Below are 17,200 nucleotides of genomic sequence, written 5' to 3' on the forward strand. Positions count from 1 at the left end.
AAACTCAATCTTTGCAAACATACTATCAAAATGATTTTGGTTCTGTTGAATAAAATACCAGTCAAGTACTTTGCAAAGGAACATGAAATGCTGGCATTGGGAACGTCGCCCTGTTTCCTGAGGGGAGCCTGCTGGTGGGGCTGCAAGGTGGCGGGTCTGATGGCTTCAGAATGCTTAGACAGTGACCTGATTTGAAAATACGTTTTATTTCTGCTAGCAATTACAGAGTTCTTAGGGGAGAATCTTTCAGTTGGCTGCTTCATAAACTCTTCTTTCAAAACTGGACTGTACCAGGTAGGTTATAGTCATTTGTGGGCATGTAGTACTTTCATTCAAAGCCAACTATTTCTTCTATCCTGCTGAGAAGTACGCAACACAGTGTACTCAGCATTCAGTCAGTGCCTCCGTCAACATGACAGGGATCTTGAATGAAGGGAAAGGCAGGTGCGGAGACTCACTCCAATAGACAGTAAGTGAAACTCAGTGGTGCTGCAAGAGGAAGGCTGTCTCATCGCCAGGAGGCCTGTGTGAAAACGTTGTCAACAGAGAGAAAACCGCAGGAGAATAAGAGTGATGAGGGAGCTTTCCTCCTTTTCTCTTTGAAGGACCCGATTCTTAATACTCTCCAAATCTCTGTTTAATCAGGAGGGAGTGTGGGTCACTGAGTTCCTTGTCCTGGGTCCAACTAGCATGTGAACTGGCGGCCGAGGCGGGTGTGAGGTTGAGTGGCCTGCAGTTCCCAGGGTAGGTGGTTTACCCACCACGTGGCCCAATCATTGCCCGTGTTTGCACAGATCCTTCTGACATGTCTGTGTGTAGAGGGCACCACTGGAAGTCCCCATGCCAGGTCTAAATCCTGCCTCAAAAGGGCACAAGCAGTGAAGAATAAACCCTGTTTCCTGTCTGGAAAATGAGGCCGCGTGCCCTGCCTGCATGTTTTTACTAGGAAACTCAAGCCCTGGTATGTCAGGGACCCCCTCTGCCTGCCGAACCTCTGCTCCCCAGGAATGCTCCAGTCGGGGTGTGGGGTTCTCACAATGCTGGGCAGGGCCTCTGGAGAGGGGAGCACACCATTGTTTTTGACAATGTAACACTTTCCTTTTTGCATACTTGTATTTTTGATTGAATTATAACTCACAAAGATAAAAGAACAGAAATCCTCACTGCCATAGCTGAATGAATTTTTGTGTATGTAGCCACCGGGCTAACCACCGCGTGGGGTCCAAACAGCAAATGTTTCCTTGCCCACGTGACTTCTCTCATCAGAACTTGGAGAGCTGGTATCAATCACTATTGATTACATTTACCTGTTCTAGAACTTCATATAGACTGACCATGTAATGCAGGCTCTTCGTGTCTGATGTCTTTCACTCAGACCAATGTCTGAAAAACTCATTCATTTCGTTGCTTGGAGCTCTTCCTTTTTCATTGCTGAGTAGTATTCCACTATGGGAATACACCAGGATTCTTTGCCTCTCTACTTTTGATGTCCAATTTGTTCATACCCAATTTGGGGTTATGACAATAAAGCTTCTACGAGTATTCTCGTACGTCTTTTGGTGAATAAATGCACTTAATTTTGTCAGGTATATAACTAGAAGAGGAATTGCTAGGTTATAGGGCATATATATCCATCTCTATCTATCTATGTAGCTAGATAGAGATGGATATAGATATATAGATATATACTATTTTAGCTTTCATCGTACTGCTAACTGTTTTTCCAAAGTGGCTGCGCCATTTCGCGCTCCCACCAGTGTGCACGAGATTCCCGTTGCTCCACATTCTCACCAACACAGGGTGTTTTCAATTTTAGATCTTCTAGTGGTTGAGTAGTGTTCCACTCACATTCATTACAGACTAATGACACTAGCAAGTATATGGCAGTTCCTAAGTATCCAGCCAGATCTTTTTTCCCCTTCTTTAATGCAGCAGACTTTTTAGCTGAGCACACAGCCCCACTGGAGCAGCTATATGTCCAAGCCTCTCTCAAAACTACATGCAGCCCACGACTGAGACCCGGTCAGTGGGATGTGACAGGGGTGACATGTGCCACTTGCTGGTCTTGCCCTGGACTCTGTGAGCATGCCTTCCTCCCTCCAGTTGGGTGGGTGATAAGTAACATCCACACGGAGGAAGCCGTGGCTGCCTCTAGTCCTGGTCTGCCTGTCTACCTCTGCCAGTTATAGAAGACATAAATAAACTCATGTCTTGGTTAAAGCACTGTGTTTTAGGTCTCTTTATTACAGCAGGAAACCCTGCTCTCAGAAGAACACCCTGTGATTACTCACTCACCCTCCAGCTCTAACACTGCTGAACGGCATTGCTTTTGTCAGCTCAGCACCATCTGCCCACCAGAGAAGTGCTCCTGCCCCAGCCCCGAGGTTCTTCAAGGTGATGGACCACACCCGGCCATAGGCGTGGGCATGTGGCTCAGGTCTGACCCATCATGGCTCCCCATCCCTGACCCGGGTCACAAGTTCATGGGGTGGCAGGAGACCCAACTCAGCAAACCAAAGACTTTCCATGGGATGCACAATATGGTGGAGAAGAGCCTTTGTCATTATTTTTTATTGAGGCTTTCAGTGGTCTTGTGTCTGGAGAGAGTGAAAGCAACAGCCAGGCAGAACCAGAGCCACTCAGAGAGGAAGAAGGAGCAGAGTCAGCAACAGAAAGACCTAGCAATGGCAGTTCAGCCCCTGGATCCAACTATACCTGTAGCACCTTTAGATGGGAGTGAGCCAAGAGTTTGAGCCGATCTTCTGTCACTCACAACGTAGAGTCCTGTCTCCTCGTTTAAGGCAATAGACATGTTTGAGGGCAATATTATATAAGCAGTGTGCTAGGTACTGGGGATCCAAAGTCCCTTCCCTTTAAAACACTAATTTTTAATCAGGATGGACTTTAGAGGGTCCGATCCTGGTGGAATGGATGGCAAAAAAAGAATTACATTTCCCCTCCACCCAACCTCTAACTGAAGTTAAGCGTTTATTTCAAGTACTAATGCAAGCAACAGAGCACAGTTATGTTAGTCGAATGTGCCACCTGCCCCAGTAGAAATCACAGATGTTTTCACATCACATCTCAAAATACGAGGCAGCTTCTCACAACTTCAGAATTACTAGATATCAGACCTGCTGCTAGAGCGTGTCACTCAGTGTGTAAATAAAGCAAATGGATCACAGGTTAAAATATTTTGATAACCAGATTTCAGTATAATAGGTTTCATTTCTAATCCTGTATTTTATATTATGCAATTAAAGGAATTATTCTTTTTTTTTTTTTTTTAATTAAATTTATTGGGGTGACAATTGTTAGTAAAATTACATAGATTTCAGGGGTACAATTCTGTATTACATCATCTATAAATCCCATTGTATGTTCATCACCCAGAGTCAGTTCTTCCATCACCATATATTCGATCCCCCTTACCCTCACCTCCCCCCCCACCCCCCTTACCCTCTGGCAACCACTAAACTATTGTCCGTGTCTATGAGTTTCTGTTTCTCATTTGTTTGTCTTGTTCTTTTGTTGTTTTTGGTTTATATACCACATATCAGTGAAATCACATGGTTCTCTGCTTTTTCTGTCTGACTTGTTTCGCTCAGCATTACTCTCTCAAGATCCATCCATGTTGTCACAAATGTTCCTATATCATCTTTTCTCACTGCCGAATAGTATTCCATTGTGTATATGTACCACAACTTCTTTATCCATTCATCTATCGAAGGACATTTTGGTTGTTTCCATGTCTTGGCCACCGTAAACAAAGCTGCAATGAACATTGGAGCACACGTGTCTTTATCTCTAAATGTTTTCAGATTTTTTGGGTAGATACCCAGGAGAGGGATTGCTGGGTCATACGGCAATTCTATTTTTAATTTTTTGAGGAACCTCCACACTGCCTTCCATAACGGCTGCACCAGTCTGCATTCCCACCAACAGTGTATGAGGGTTCCTTTTTCTCCACAACCTCTCCAACATTTGTTACTATTTGTCTTGTTGATGATAGCCATTCTGACTGGGGTGAGGTGATATCTCATTGTGGTTTTGATTTGCATTTCTCTGATGATTAGTGATGTTGAGCATTTTTTCATATGTTTATTTGCCATTTGTATGTCCTCTTTGGAGAAATGTCTCTTCAAGTCCTCTGCCCATTTTTCAATTGGGTTGTTTGTTTTTTTGTTGTTCAGTTGCATGAGTTCCTTGTATATTCTGGATACTAGCCCCTTATCGGAGGCACTGTTAGCAAAAATCTTCTCCCATTCAGTTGGTGGCCTCTTTATTTTGTCAATGGTTTCTTTTGCTGTGCAGAAGCTTTTAAGTTTCATATAGTCCCATTCGCTTATTTTAGCTTTTACTTCCATTGCCTTTGGAGTCAAGTTCATAAAATGCTCTTTGAACCCAAGGTCCATAAGTTTAGTACCTATGTTTTCTTCTATGCAGTTTATTGTGTCAGGTCTTATGCTTAAGTCTTTGATCCATTTTGAATTAACTTTGGTACATGGTGACAAATAGCAGTCCAGTTTCATTCTTTTGCACGTGGCTATCCAATTCTCCCAGCACCATTTATTGAAGAGGCTGTCTTTGCTCCATTGTATGTTTTTAGCTTCTTTGTCAAAAATTATCTGTCCATATTTATGTGGTTTTATTTCTGGGTTCTCAATTCTATTCCATTGGTCTATGTGTCTGTTTTTCTGCCAATACCATGCTGTTTTGATTATTGTGGCCCTGTAGTACAGGCCAAAGTCAGGAAGTGTGATACCTCCATTATAGTTCTTTTTTCTTAAGATTGCTTTGGCTATTCGGGGTCTTTTGTGGTTCCAAACAAATCTGATGATTTGTTGTTCTATTTAAAAGGAATTATTCTGAAAAGAGATCAATAGACTTCACAAAGTTCTAGAAGCTCAAAATGAAAGCCAGGCTGAAAAGGAAGATATGAAGAAACAGGTATAGTTGACCCTGGTGGAAACTGACACTGCAGTTGGAGGGGCCACTCTGCTCCGCCAGGGATGTGTGGGTGGGGTTGGAGAAAGATGCTTGGGCTGAGCAGGGGCCATAACGACTGGTGGGCATTTGCGGAGGCCTGGGGCACAGTGAAGTGCGGTGGCTCTGTAGCTGATGGCATGGGTGACATTTGGGGTGAGGAAGGCAGTGCTGGTGCAGGTCCACGAGGACCCAAGCTCAGATGAAGCCAATGGTCAGCCCTGGCAGCATGCCAGTGTCCTGTTCTGCCGGCCCGATTTCCACTCCCCCCCCCTTCCAGCTGGGGTGGTGCTCAGCCACTTTCTCCCGCCCACCGTCTAGAATCTTCCTCCTGAGTATGACAAAGGATGGCTTGATAAGCCATGCTGTGTGCTCAGCGACATGGAAAGTGCTAGGAGAATGTGCGTGAGACTGGATTACCCCCTTCACCACAGGGAGTTAGCACTTACTGGTCTAACAGCTAGAATACTTTGTGGGGTGCACAGAACAATGACAACAGCCCTGCCACCTCATTTATACACCAGAACACAACTTTCGAAAACAGAATTTTCACACTCGGTGGGGCATCAGGAGGGCAGTGGCACAGGAGGGCACTGGGGGCACCGGATGCTTCCTTCTTCAGCTGAAGGTACCCCGTGGAGACCCTGAGGACCATTATCTTACAGAGGCTGCAGGAGGTAGGCCTTTTCTGGGGTGGAGTGACAGTCAAGCCATCAGCAGCCACAGCAGCACTCACAGCAGAGGCCTGGCCCCACGCATCAGAAGAGCACTTAGTGGTCACAGTCTAAACACATTTCTCCAAATCTGGAAGCAGCACAGGCTCCCCAGACATCGCTCCAGCCTCCGGGGCCCATTTCTCCAGGGGCCTCCATTCCCTTTGCCCTGCAGCCCATGTGCTCAGCCCTGGTCACAGGCTGGGGTGGGGGCGGCACCGGCGGCTGCAGGTGAAATGCAATAAGGCAGTTCTTCTCAAACATATTCCTCCCTTGCTCAAATTCTCTCATTTGGACAATTTTAAAACTGCTCCCAGCCCACCATACACCTGTTCCGCCACACGCAGAGGAGCAGAGGCCAAGAAATGGTGACTCTTCTTTTGTCTACTTGGGTGATAGTGGAAGCAGAGTGTAGCCTGTGCTGTCTAAGCTGGCACACTGAGTTTCTTTTCATACGGGATTTCAATAGCACCTAGGCATTCAATAGCACAGGATTCCCCATGCCAACAGAAAACGCACAGACGCTTCACAAATGTGACCTACGTGTGCACTCAGCGTTTCTGGGGAAGCTTGAAGACAAATTGGTCTATATTGGTCCTTGATATGTTTCAAATTAGTATTGGGGAAAGGGGAGTGGTCCTGAGGGACACAAGATTGCCATCCCATGAGCGGGGGTTCATTTGGCTATTCTTATGTATGTGTTTAAAATGTCCCCTAGTAGAATGTGGAACAGTGACAACAAGAATGAAGAGACCAACTGGATTCCTTTGTGTGACCAGGGCGAGGCCACTGGAAAGGAGGACCTCCCTGGTGCTGGGTGGTGGGAACTGCCATCACCACAGAATTCTCTCCTGTCTCCCTTACACAAATGAGGAAACAGGCCAGGGGAGGTGGAGGGTTAATGGTCCTGAAGCCAAAGTGTTGGCTCCAGGCCAGGTGTTCTAACTAAGCCTTTTCCTTGCCAGGGCCTGCTCTGCTCTGCAGAGGGAGTGGGAAGGGGTGCAGGGCCTGCCATATGTGTGCTTTTAAGAGAGCAAGGCATGGGTCTAACAGCTGAAAGAGGTCCCAGCGTTCATCCTCCTGCTGCAGGCCCCTCCAGCAGGCTCCTGAGGTGGCCCCAGAACCTGTCTAGACGCTGACCTGAAGGACACACTGCTCCAGGGGTGGCCGGCTCCTCTGGCAGGCAGATCTGCCAGGAAGCATTCACAGTGGGCAGAAACCTATTCTCTAATCTAATTCCCTCCCATCTGTTCTCCTTCTACCCTTCCTAACCCCACAGGGTAATCCTTCTTCCAGGACAGTTTTGCAAACATTTGGATTCCACCATCCTGTGCTCCACACATCCATTTTCCAGGCTGACGGCTCCGGGTGTGACAACGAACCTCCCATGGCCCACTGGTGGCTGTCCTTAGACACCAGGCAAGGGCACTATGTTCTTGAAGTGTCCAACTAGTGAAGAATACAGGAGAGCCCCCCCCTCTCCCTTCCCTCTCCGCAGTGTTTGCTTTTAACAATCCTGAGAGTGGGTCCCTACTGCGGCATGGGATGCTGTTAAAATAGCCCTGACTTAATCCCTTCCCATCAAGCTTTTATCCAAATGGGCTGGGGACATAGATCACAGACCCTTCCAACTGGAAGGAGATTGGGAAGGACATCACCCCCACTTCCTGTACAGTTTCCAGCAAGGAATGCAGAACACATGGTGCTGTGGACTCTCCGGTGATTCCTCCCTGATGTGCAGCTGATCCCTGAGGTGGTGCCCTCTCCTCACCTCAGGGAGGGCAGGATGGGGTTCCCAAGGTCACCTTGGAAGCTTTGGAATGAAGACAAACTGGAGTTTATAAGATTCCAGGTCATGATCCCCACCCACAGAGGGAGGGGAGTGAGCCCCCCTCCAGCCCTGCCTGCACCGTGGGCACTCACTTCACCATCGTGGTCTTTGCTGGCCCCTTGTTTGTTCACTGGTCGTCCTAAGGCCAGGCTAAGGACAGGAGGCCCTTATGGTAATTGAGGCTCTGGGGCCATTACTGATCACTTTGGAAAGGCTTCATCGAAACTCTCTCTGGCTCTCAGCAGCCAGCCATCAGGAAAGCAGCCTAGGGCTCCCACGTGGGTGCTGTAGCCCAGGGAGCGCTGGCTGGCTGCGCCTCACCAGGGTGAGCCCTGACTCCTGACTCAGACACTGCGTCTCTTTCTCAGGACGGTGTCTCTCAGCAAGCCTGCTCACCAAGCCTGCTATGACCAGCCATGGTCAGAGGCCTGTCACTTCTCCCTCCAGGGCAGAAGCAAGCAGTATTCTCACATCCATGGGTTAGTACAAATATGTGTCGCCAGGGGCTGTACTGGGGAACCCATTGCCATCAGATGTAGAAGATGGTGAACCCTTAGCAGTTCACATGGGAGTACAGAAGGGCTAGGGAAAAACCTAGATTGGAGGAGGCACCTGCCTGCCTCACTTGAGAAAATGGCACGGGGCCTGGTTTGGAATGTTCAGATTTGCCCAAAGTCATATTTGCTTTAGAAGCAAGGGTCAAGTGTCCTGGATGCCCACAGGCTTTGCCCACACACTGTACAGGTTAGGTCCCCAGCAGAGCTGCACCAGGGCCTGAAGGCACATGACCCTTGGGGATTTGGGGGAGTCTGGAAAGGGTGGGGTCCCACCTGGCTCCCAGAAGGGGCAAACTGGTCCCTCACCAAGTGGTGAGGAGGGGTAACTGGGCACTTCATCAGAAACCGTGCTGGACCCAACAGAGGCTCAGGGCAGGGGGACAGCCTCTGGGGTTGAGGGGGGGTCCGTGAAGTGGAGGAAGGTGAAGAAAGGGGAGGAAGAGAAGGTGGGCAAGAGAGAAAGAGGGAAGTGTGGAGTGCAGGAAGGTGAAGAAAGGGGAGGGGAAAAGGGTGGGGGAGAGAGGAGGAGGGAGGTGAGCCGGACTGGCAGAGAGGAGGAGGAGGGAGGGGAAAAGAGGAGGAGAGAGGGGGAGGCGGGAAGGGGAGGCGGGGAGCGGAGGAGGGGCCTGCGCGCCGCCCCGCGCGCTCCCTCCCGCGTCGGTCCCGCGCCCTCGCGCGCCGCAGCATCCCCGCGCCGCCCCTCCACACCGCCCCTGCGCGCTGGGCCTCCGCCTCCGGGTCCGCCGCCGCCATTCCTGCGCCCGCGCTCGCCGGCCGGGCACCGCCAGGACACGCCGCGCCAGGTAAGGGCGGGCGGAGGGTGTGCGCCGGCTGGGCAGGTGCGCAGGGAGGCGAGACCCTCCTCCGACCCCCCAAGACTCCTCCCCTGCCTGACTCTCTCCCGGCCGGGGCGAGCAGGTGGTTCCGCGCGGCTCCGGGGCGCGGGGCGCGTTGCAGACCCAGGCCGGGCGCAGAGGTGGCGCGCTCGGCCGGGGCCCGCAGCGCTCCTGGCCGCGCGGCCCCGCCCGGCTCCAGCCAGTCCGGCCCCACGCCGGTCTGGCGGGGCCCCGCTTCTATTTCTGTCGTGGAGGCCGCTGCCCTGGTGCATTGGACCTGGAACCGTGCACTCAGACAGGTGGGGCAGGTCGGCCGTGGCGGTGAGTGCTGCAGGCCTCGGTTCCCTTTAGGGTTTTGGCTGCGTGATTCTGGAACAGCCAAGGAGAATTACCAGCCATAGCTAGGCTGCACCTGTTGCAGCCGCCTGGTGAGCTGCAGGGGGCTGAGTCCGCTGGGGTTTTGCCAGTACAAACTTGGAAAGGAGAGTGGTCGTCCTGTTCGTTCATTTGGTTTAGTATCGGGTGCTGGGGGTGGATGGGAGTTTGTAGGTGAGTAGTTCACTGAAAATGAGGCCTGTAGTTGAAGGCTGGGCCCTGCTTTCTGGAGCGTGTGCCACACGAAGTGGTTCTGCTTTTGTTTTGAAAATCTCCCTTTACATGGAGTATATCCCAGGCTCTGGGTCGCCAGGCCCCGCAGGCCATGCTGGACCTGGGGCCTGTGGCCAAGCAGCCAGCCCTCCTGTTCTTGAGTCTATTTAAATTCATTAGGTGTCACCGAGTGGAAGTTTCCAGGGAGTGAAGTGACATCCGTGGCCTGTCACCTCATATCCGCCCCAGGCCTGGGGATGCCTGCTAGCTGTCTGGGTGCCGTTATCTGGGAATGTTTACTGTGTCCCAGAAATAGGCCTACTGAGGCAGCAGTGGGGCCAAGATTCTGGTAGAGGTAATACCCCAATTGTCACTTGAATCGTTGGTGTCTGTGCACATTGTCTGCTAGAGTGAAGAATAATAAACCCGGCCTCTGAGTACCCCAGTCACCGTGTGCTACCAGGGAGAAAAACTTCAGGAATGAGGGGACACACCAGGCGTTTCTATGGGCAAGGACTGTCAGTCCCTCGGGAGAGCAAACCCTCAGACTGATAACAGTGTCTGTAGTACACCCAGCAGGTAAATCAAATCCAGAAATGAAAACTAAAGGCTGGCACTGACAGGCAGCTCTGCTGGGTCCTTCCCCTTCCGGTCTCTCCATTACAGGACCTCGAGCTGGGTGGGGGGGGCGGGGGGGCTGAGAGGGGGACTGGCTCGGGTGATGGGCTTTACCTTCTGTCTGTCTGTCTGCCCCCTCTGAAATGGTGCCATTAATTCCTCTGCCCACCCTCCTGACCAGCATACACGTCTGTTGGAAAATAGCCTTGCAGAGACCTCTCCCCTGGTGACTGGGGTACTCTGGTAGCCATGCTTGGAGTCCTGGAAGATGGTGTACCCTTTTAGGCTGAGGTGTGGCGGGTGCAAGGCCATGTGTGCCACACAGTTGCCCAATGTGTCTGGGGGAGGAGAGATGACCTTAATGACTTCATCCACATGTGACCCCCACCGTGTGGGTAGCCTGAGGCCGATTTCATCTCAAGCGCCTTCTCCACACCAGGCAGGGGAGTCTAGGCCATGCTTGGGAGTACACACTAATGGCCGGCTCTGAGTGACGGGGAGGACCATCCACCAATGCCAACACACAGCAAAATCAACAATGCATTGCAAAGATCAGTGGTCGTCTCTGTGCTTCTGGAGGGCGTGCGCCTCTCTTACATCCAGCGTGGACAGGCCCAGGCCTCCCGCCCCTCCCGCTGTGTCCCATTGCTGGTAGTGGGGTAGAGATGGGCGGGCGGGGAGGTGGCTGCAGAGCCTCCACCTGACCCAGTGTCTTGGTGTCTTGTGTGGTGAGGCTGGGGCCAGAGCTCGTGGGTTGGCAGCTGGGACCCATGTCTCTTGGGTGTCCTCAGTGTCCCTGGGTTAGGCCCCTGCAGCTCTACAAGTGAATTGCTTCCTAGTTACATGATAATTTATAGCTCCTTAACCCTTTATGCTAAGAATTTGCTTGGTTAAAAGAACTCCTAGGAAGGTGAGGTGGCTGGCAATACCACACCCCCCAGTCCCCACCCTCACGTTCTTCCCAGAGTGACAACTGTGACCTGTTAACCATCCAAGCATGCAAGGTGGCAGTGGGGTGAGGCTGGCTGTATAGAAATGTCCAAGTGAATTTGTCCACTGACTGTCAAGGGTGGTCCCTGGGAGAAAGGGTTCAGTCCTTGCAGTTCTCCACTAAGGACAGCTATTTCTCTCTTCACCTTTCACCATTCCACAAGGGAGAATAGAAGGTGAGAAGGAAAGTGGTCAGTGGTCACAAAAGTGACAGAGGCATGATGGGAGATCCTCTCTCCCTCTGTCTCAGGTTGCCCTGGGCTTGGCAGGTGCAACTGCACACATCTGGCGATGTCTCAGGGCGTGTCTCGGGAGTGACTCGGGGCGTGTATCCGGGCGTGTCTCAGGGCATCTATGAGAGTGGGCAGGTCGGACTGGCTCCTCTGCACCGCTGTCTAGTTTGCCTGCTGCCGGGCCTTGCCTGGAGATGGGGTGGTGATTTCAGCACGCCAGTTAAGGTCCTCCTTGGGACTGGCAAACTGGCTGTTCCCAGTTCCTTGGAGTGGCTCACTTTCCAGTTTGCCTGACCCTCCTGCGTGCACACCTGGGCTGGCTCCCTGCTGCTGCTCCTGGCACACCAGCGGTCCAGATGCCATTCCCCCCATAGCCGCCTCTCTATATGCCTGTATGAGCCTCCGTCCCATGGGACAGGCTCTGCTATTTGGCCTAAAAATCTCAGATGCTGTCCATAAAAACAGACTTTATCCCCGCCAGGTCACTTCGTAGCAGCACCCCTGGATTGCAGGCTTTGGACGCAAGGCAGTCAGACCAACCATCGACCGAAGAGTCACTCCTTTCAAAAATTACAGTATTTATGAGAAGGTTGGACACTTGTTGAGTGAAAGATTTTAAAGACTGATAGTATTTCTTAGTAACGGTGTGGTTATATTAAAAAGATCCTTACCTTTTAGCAGTAGGTGCTGGAGTATTTGCAGAGGAAATGATACTGTGTTTGGGATCTGTTTCAGATTAGCATGGGAGGAGGTGTGTGTGGGGAGGGGTAGATCGTCCGTGGGTGGACAGTTGCTGGGTCTGGGTGAGGGTACCTGAGGGTTTGTTATGCTGTTCTGTCCACTTCTGTGTATTTTTTAAATTCTCCATAATAAAAAGTTAATAATAATCTAAGAACACCATTCCCATGCCCCAAAACAAGCCATAGGATCCTTTACTTCATGAAAGAGTACAGAGGTTGACTTTAAAACAAGTGCCAATATATTAAGTAAAAACATCACTCAGTGTAGCCTGTAAGAAATGATCCCATTTATGTGTATGCAGGTAATTAGGATTAGAAAACAATCTGGAAGGACACACACTGTTTATGGAATAGATAATTATAGCGTGCCTGCTGTGGCGCAGTGGGGCGGGCAGTGCTCTAGACTCTAGGAGCACAGCTCTGAGCAAGTGTCCCCAGTTCGGGATGGGGTGGGAGGGAAGGGTGTGCATGTGTGTGATGGGGAGAAAGTGTGACTGTGTGTGTGATGGGGAGAAAGTGTGACTGTGTGTGTGTTGGGGGAGGGGAGGAGGGGAAGAGGGAGGGGAACCTACTGTGTTTCCCTGAAAATAAGACCGGGTCTTACATTAAGTTTTGCTCCAAAAGATGTATTAGGGCTTATGTTCAGGGATGTCATCCTGAGAAATCATGCTAGGGCTTATTTTCGGGGAAACACGGTACACTTATTCCACTTCTGTATACTTCTGTTTGTTTTTTGTGTGTTTTTTACAGTGGAATTACTTTTGTAATTTTAAAATTAATTTTTAACGAAGGGTCTGCATTAGGTAATATAATATCCTATTTTAAGTTTCTAAAATTCTGTATCTAAATTTGCTTTAAATGGCATCATTTGATTTGTTTTCCTACACACCTTCATAAGAGACAGTGTGGCTTAAATGAGGCACTCAGTGAATCAGGTGTCACTGGCCATCAGCATATGACTCTGGGGGCCAGGAACAGACATTGATACCCTGCCCTTGGCAGCAGGGAACACAAGATCCAAACCCTGACAACTGGACAGCAACGTGCCTGTCACCCAGCTATGGGGGAGCTGGGAAAAGGCAGGCTGTGCTGTCCGGGGTCTGGGCCATGGGGTGGGACGCCCTCAGCTCAGACCCACCACAGCCCTAGTTCAAGTGGAGAAGCACATTCCCCTTCACAGTGCTTGGCCCAGAAATGAAAGCAAAGATGGTCCAGAACCTTCGTGGGTGGGTTTCCACTGCAGATTGGAAAGTCTGCCATTGTGGGGTGTTACACTCATTTTCAGAGGTTGTTTTGTCTCTTTTTTCCTTTCATTTAGTAGAGGTATGTTAAGGAACCTTAATCTACACTAACAGAAAAAGCACAAAAATGGTAAGTCCACAAAGTAAAAAGTACAAGTTGCCTGGAATTCTAGTTTGTTTGGGTTTTGGTTTTGTTTGTTTGTTTTGTTTTTCTGTTTTTCTTCCCTTTTGCAAGAAACTTGAGTTGAATATTTTTTGCTTTGATCTAGTATTTGGGTGTTGTTTGGCTCTGTTGTATGTGTATTTTGATTTTGTTTGGAAGGACGTTGTGTTCCTGGGGGCCTGCCCAAAATGAGAGCCTGAAGCTGGGCCCCTTTGTTCTCACCGTGCGCTTGGTGTGTTTATCGTCGTTGTTGTTGACCAGTGTTTTCCGTGGCCTGGGAAGGGCACAGCCGGGCTAGGCCCTGAGCCTGGGGTGTGTCAGCGCGGCCCAGGGCTGTCTGCCGTCAGAACGGGCATAAGGACTCGTCCCCTTTTCCCTTCACATCTGGCACGTTCCCTGCTCCCCTGTCCTTCAAGGGCCCCGGGGTCCTGCCCAAGAAGAGCTGTGCCGCCTAGGCGTTCAGGGAACTCAGCAGGTCTGTAAACTTTGTAGGTGATGTCCCGTTGCTCATCTTTCTTGAGGTGAAGGAGTTGGACCTTTAAGGACCTTTCAACTCGCAAATTTGTCTGCTTCGTGGAGTCTCATTGCTTCCCCCGTAAGTGTATTTATTGAATGCTGATTACGGCAAGAAACCCAGAGACAAAAGGCCTCCTCACTTGGAGCTTACGGTCAAGTCGAGGGAGACGGAAGGCTACAGAGAAGAAATGGATGAGATTGTGTCACCTATGGGGCCGCAGTGCTCCAAAGAAAAAAAGCATAGGGTCCAGGCACTCAAGGGAGGCAGTTGGGGGTGTGTTTGGGATGTGAAATCAGGTGGCCAGTGGGCCTCCTTGAGCCAGTGGTGTGGTGAGTGCAGAGTGACCCAGGGGGACGTCCAGGCACAGCTGAGCAAGGCCTGAGGGTAGAGTGGCCACTAGGAGGGGCAGGAGCCACCCTGTGCAGGCGGTGGGCTCTGGCCAATTCCGGGTGTGTCGTGATAATGGAGCTAACAGTACGGTTGGCAATAGAGGAGTTCAGGTGAGCCTGAGATTCCTGGTCAGACAGCCAGAGGGATGGGGTTGGCATAGTCCTGAGATGGGGAATTCGGGAGGACCGCCGGCTCTCCAGACAGTTCCTGTGAGCTCCCTCGCTGTCCAGGCAGAGGTGGTGCACCTTAGTTTCTTTTCAGAAAAAGAAACGAGAGTTGGGGGGAGAGACTGGGCTGGGTGATGGCGGCACAGAGGTGGTGTTTTTAAGCTGTGAGGCCAGAGATGCAATGGAGGCAGGTAGATGGAGGAGAGGAGAAGAAAGGCTGACAGACCAGGAAAGAGTGACCAGAGAGGCAGGGGACAGCTATGGGCACCAGAGGACCACGCAGGAGGAGCATGCAGAGGAAGTTACTTCTCGGCCCGGAGTCTGGTGAGGCGAGGCCTGAGAACTAACCTTGGAGAATTGACCTTACAACATGGAGGTCACTGGGGACCTGACAAGTGCCCTGGGGGCCAAGAGTTTACAAGAGAGGGTAGGCGCCGATGGGCAAACGGTTGAGAGAAAGCTTCTGGTTCAGGTCTCTGTTCTGAAGGGAAGGATAGAGCAGCGGGGGAGGAGGCCAGGAGGGGGGCTCGTGACGGGCCCTCCAGTCCGAGGATGGACTGCGCAGATAGAAGGGAGGGGTTTCTGCATCAGGCCAGCTGTCCCCTGTAAGCTGCCCTTGGCCTATAGTGTGCAGCGCACCTCTGCTTGTCCCTGGAGTCTGAAGGCGGGGAGGAAGCCAGGGCAGCAGAGAATCGTTGTGGAAACTTGGGATGGCCGAGTCCTGAGCACGGTGGTGGACACTCAGGGGCTACAGGAGGCCTGGAGAGCTGACTGTGCCAGGCCCCTGGGTAGGGGTGGATGCCCTCCCATGGGAGAGCACAGCTGTGTAGGACAGAAGAAAGGAGAACGGGGCCAGGCCCGCTGGGGGGTGGGGTTGGAAAACCAAGGCTGAAAGTGAGGCCTTGACCTCATGCTTGTCCCGTTGCCAGCTGGGCCATGAGGGTTCCCTCCTGACATTAGCCTGGCTTTTCCTGTAGTCAGCCTCCAGCCACTAGCGAGGGCCAGTGTTTTATCTACACACCGACTTAATGCCACATCCACTGACGCTAGGAGAATGAGATAGCACTTCCCAAGGCCTGGTCCCCATGCCAGCAGCAGCGAGTCTCTGGAACTCATTGGAAGTACAGGTTCTCAGCCCCACGCCAGGCCCCCTGAATCAGAAGCTCTGTTTTCACAGGCCATCCAGGGGACTGGAATGTACTAGAGGGTTAAGAGCTACTTGGGCTAAGCCGGGGCTGCCCGTCTGGGTGCGCTCTTAGGGTGGACGGGAAGGCAGAGGCAGGGCCTGGCCCTCAGTCTGGGGGTACATTAGACTCCAGTGCTCGGCCTGTAGAAACAGTGTTTCCTTTACCAGTTTTACATACAGTAAAGGTATAGTTTACATACAGTAAAAGGCACTCTTTAAGTGCACTGTTCAGTGAGTCTTGGCAAATGTATACAGCTATGCACCTGCCATCACAATTGTGACACAGGCCAGGGGTTGATAAACTCCAGCCTGCGGTCCGCTGTGCATGCCCACTCACCCATTCATTCGTCGTCCTGGCCACTTGGGCGTGGTGCAGCAGAGCTGAGCCTTAGAGACAGACTGTTTGGCTTGTGAGCCCTCCCCAAATGCCCTTTTGCCCCTTTGCACTCAACCCCCTGCCCAGGCAATCACTGATCTGCTACGATTAGATTCTTAGAGATAAGATTTGTTTCTTCAGGAGTTTCGAAATGAAAGCCTGTGTTACAGACTCTTTGTGTCTAGCTTCTTTCATTCACATGATGTTTCTGAGATTCTTACATGTTGCTGAGTATATCAGTGCTTCATGTCTTTTTAGTGCTGAGTCCTGTTTCACTGTGTGGGTGTGCCATGGCTTATTGATTCTCTCACCTGTTGGTGGATGTTTGGATTGCTTCCTGTGTAGATTGGCTGTTGTGAATATACGTGCTATGAGCTACAACTCAGCACAAAAAGACAAACAGCCAGTAAAACATGAGCAAATATGTCTCCAAAGAAGATATACAAATGACGAATAAGCACATGAAAAGATGTTCAGCATCATTAGTCACTAGGGCCATGCAAATCAGAACCACAGTGCGAGACCACTTCCCACTTACCAGAATGGCTTTTATCAAAAAAAAAAAGGAAAATAACAAGTGTTGGTGAGCACATGGAGAAATTGGAACCCTTATACATTGCTGGTGGGAATGTAAAATGCTGCAGCAACTTTGGAACAGTTCAGCGATTCCTTAAAAAGTTAAACATGGAATCACCATATGCCTCAACAATTCCTCTCCTGGGCATATACACAGAAGAACTGAAAACGTATTCAAACAGTTATACACGACTGTTCATGCGGTACTATTAACAACAGCCAAAAGATGGGAACAACGCACATGTCCATCATTGGGTGAGTGGATTACCAAATGTGGCCCATCCAGACAGTGATATATGACTTGGCCATAAAGGAAGGCGGGGGGCGGGGGGCACTGACACATGATACAATGTGGATAACCCTTGAAAACATGCAAAGTGAAAATAGACATAAAAGGGCACATGTTTTATGATTTAATTTATATGAAGTGTCCAGAATAGGCAAATTCATAGAGACAGATAGCAGATTAGTGGTTGCCAGGGTTTGGGAAGA

The 17,200-nt window shown here is 50.6% G+C and overlaps 1 protein-coding gene across 13 annotated transcripts in view; it reads left to right on the plus strand.

Annotated features, from left to right (window-relative positions):
• Positions 1-8,707: 8,707 nt before the first annotated feature.
• Positions 8,708-17,200, plus strand: part of SEMA4D (semaphorin 4D) — a 109,332-nt gene continuing 100,839 nt past the window's right edge. For 4 of the 13 annotated variants that reach the window (XM_074330209.1, XM_074330208.1, XM_074330210.1 and 1 more), the window contains exon 1: positions 8,708-8,890. The gene's annotated coding sequence lies outside the window, so the exon portion shown is untranslated. Of the gene's footprint in view, positions 8,891-9,226; positions 9,245-11,833; positions 11,942-17,200 lie in introns of those variants that run through there. The other 9 variants (XM_074330200.1, XM_074330203.1, XM_074330204.1 and 6 more) reach the window with 6 other exon arrangements.

Source organism: Rhinolophus sinicus, linkage group LG04, assembly GCF_036562045.2.
Source record: "Rhinolophus sinicus isolate RSC01 linkage group LG04, ASM3656204v1, whole genome shotgun sequence".
Classification (NCBI taxonomy): domain Eukaryota; kingdom Metazoa; phylum Chordata; class Mammalia; order Chiroptera; family Rhinolophidae; genus Rhinolophus; species Rhinolophus sinicus.